This window comes from Lethenteron reissneri, unplaced genomic scaffold (assembly GCF_015708825.2).
Source record: "Lethenteron reissneri isolate LAM-NWPU_2019-01 unplaced genomic scaffold, ASM1570882v1 scaffold_1512, whole genome shotgun sequence".
Taxonomy (NCBI): Eukaryota; Metazoa; Chordata; class Hyperoartia; order Petromyzontiformes; family Petromyzontidae; genus Lethenteron; species Lethenteron reissneri.
Genome location: NW_026891237.1, coordinates 90021 through 93048, shown reverse-complemented (window position 1 = coordinate 93048; position 3028 = coordinate 90021).

Here is a 3028-nt window from a genome sequence, read left to right as displayed (position 1 = left end):
GTGTGTGTGTGTTAGGTGTGTGTGAGTGTTAGGTGTGTGTGAGTGTTAGGTGTGTGTGAGTGTTAGGTGTGTGTGTGTGGGTGTGTGTGTGTGAGTGTTAGGTGTGTGTGAGTGTTAGGTGTGTGTGAGTGTTAGGTGTGTGTGTAGGTGTGTGTGAGTGTTAGGTGTGTGTGAGTGTGTAGGTAGGTGTGTGGAGTGTTAGGTGTGTGAGTGTTAGGTGTGTGTGAGTGTTAGGTGTGTGTGTGTGTTAGGTGTGTGTGAGTGTTAGGTGTGTGTGTGTGTGTTAGGTGGGTGTGAGTGTTAGGTGTGTGTGAGTGTTAGGTGTGTGTGAGTGTTAGGTGTGTGTGAGTGTTAGGTGTGTGAGTGTTAGGGGTGTGTGAGTGTTAGGTGTGTGTGTGAGTGTTAGGTGTGTGTGTGTGTTAGGTGTGTGTGTGTGTTAGGTGTGTGTGTGAGTGTTAGGTGTGTGTGAGTGTTAGGTGTGTGTGAGTGTTAGGTGTGTGTGAGTGTTAGGTGTGAGTGAGTGTTAGGTGTGAGTGTTAGGTGTGTGTGTGTTAGGTGTGTGTGAGTGTTAGGTGTGTGTGAGTGTTAGGTGTGAGTGTTAGGTGTGAGTGTTAGGTGTGTGTGAGTGTTAGGTGTGTGTGAGTGTTAGGTGTGTGTGAGTGTTAGGTGTGTGTGAGTGTTAGGTGTGAGTGTTAGGTGTGTGTTAGGTGTGTGTGAGTGTAGGTGTGTGAGTGTTAGGTGTGTGTGAGTGTTAGGTGTGTGTGAGTGTTAGGTGTGTGTGTGTGTGTGAGTGTTAGGTGTGTGTGAGTGTTAGGTGTGTGTGAGTGTTAGGTGTGTGTGAGTGTGTAGGTGTGTGTGAGTGTTAGGTGTGTGTGAGTGTTAGGTGTGTGTGAGTGTTAGGTGTGTGTGAGTGTTAGGTGTGTGTAGGAGTCTGTGTGTGTGTGAGTCTTAGGTGTGTGTGTTAGGTGTGTGTAGGAGTCTGTGTGTGAGTGTTAGGTGTGTGTGAGTGTTAGGTGTGTGTGAGTGTTAGGTGTGTGTGAGTGAGTGTTAGGTGTGTGTAGGAGTCTGTGTGTGTGTGTTAGGTGTGTGTGAGTGTTAGGTGTGTGTAGCTGTGTGAGTGTGTAGGTGTGTGTGTGTGTAGGTGTGTGTAGGAGTCTGTGTGTGTGTGAGTGTTAGGTACTTTGTTGTTTGCGATCCAGAACAGAACATCCCGGTTGACACACCTGGAGGCATCATTACCACACGGCGATTCGCTCAGCTACCCCTGACGCAAATATCTGCGCTCAATCCACCACAGCGTCAAAGTGATACTCGCCTGTGCTCCGTCAATATCGACCCGTGTACGAAGGCAAATAAAATATTTCTATCGCGCCACATTGGATTAAAAAACACCGTCAGAAAAGATCGTGTTAACGGTTCAAAGAGAGTTTTTTTTATTGTCAAAACTTGTTTAAACAAATCAATACTGTAGCTATTCCAGGGAATTGCACATTCGAATTGAACGTTCTCATGCGCTGTATGCACCTGGTACCAGTTTACATGAAAGGCAGTGATTGCTACAAAATATAAAGCACATTGCAAAACGTACAGGTGGTTTTGGGCTCCGTATGCAAACTCAAACATTGGATATATTTTTTCCGAGTGGTTTATCCAGAAAAACAATTTCTGAAATTGTACTTTAAAGGTTTTTGGCTTTTAATCAAAGCTCAAGAATATCAACAGCCCTTTTTCAATCCACTCCAAGATGCAGGCAGTGACCAGACGGGTACTTCACCAGTGGTCAGCGCCCAAACAATCAGCAGTTCGGACGTCACCCTCAAACTCGGGTTTCTGAATCCACAGCACAATCACGTTCCTTCACAGTGGCCAGCTAGGAACTTGGTGGGGCAGAAAGCTCGCGGTCACGTGACGCACTTCAACCAATCCGGGAGCGTGCTACACGGTGGGAGGGGCTATGCACGACAGACAAATAATCCCTGGTGGGCAGTGGGGAACTGTTGTTCCTACCTGTAACAAAAATTAACTCGTAAAAACAAAGTTTTTCACTATAAATCCTTTATATGCATGGCGGCTAGAGTCCGCTCGTCCTCTGGCTTGAGATGGCTGCCACCTATGGGTAAGATGATTGTCTGGCAGCATTAAGCAATTGGTAATTAAATATTTTAAAAAATTCCTAAACAGTGTAAAATTTTGGAACAAAATGTTTTCACGAAAATAAATTGTCTCGCACAACGAGTCTGTGTGCAAAATGTCAGCTCGATTGGATGACGGGAAGTGGGTTAAAAAACGACCAAAACATTTGCACGGTCCTAAGCAAGCAAGCAAGTGAACTTAATATAAAGGATTTAAAAAAACCCACTGCATATATACGCTTAAGACAGTTCCATGAACACGAAGTGTAGACAGGTGTTGTTCTCTCTACATCTGCTACCAGCAGCAAAGTCTATAAAACTTTGCAGAATGGAACATGTCACAAATCAACTTTATTTAGGCATTTTTGGGGTTGTTATCAAGTAGGTTAGAGCAGACAGGCCCCGTACAACAATCTTCTGGAGTATGAGAACATCTGATTTTGCAAAAACCTTCCCACTTCGTGTTCATCCTTCCAAAAGATGCAGATTTGAAACGATCTTTGAACAGTCGAGCAAATGCAACACAACAAAAAAGCACATTGCTCTGAACATGGCTATCTCCTCTGCATGGAAACAAAACGTGTTGTATATTTCAACTCCAGATGACTTAAACGGCACGTTTTATCTTTAGGCGTGACTTTACCGAAAAAAACAAAGAATAATTCCTGCAGTCACGAAAGCTCCAAAATTAAGAAGGAACAAAACTGACAAGTCAGTCACTTCTTTCTTGGAAGAGACAAGTTCCTGCCTTGGGTAGTAAAGCCAAGATGCTGCTTTATATTTTATTGACTGCATTCTGTAAAAAAAAAAAAACTATGCAAGCAAGCTCAAAGGAATTTCGATTTAAAGCTTTCGTGACTGCAGGGATTCATCTTCTTGGTTCTTTCGGTAAAGTC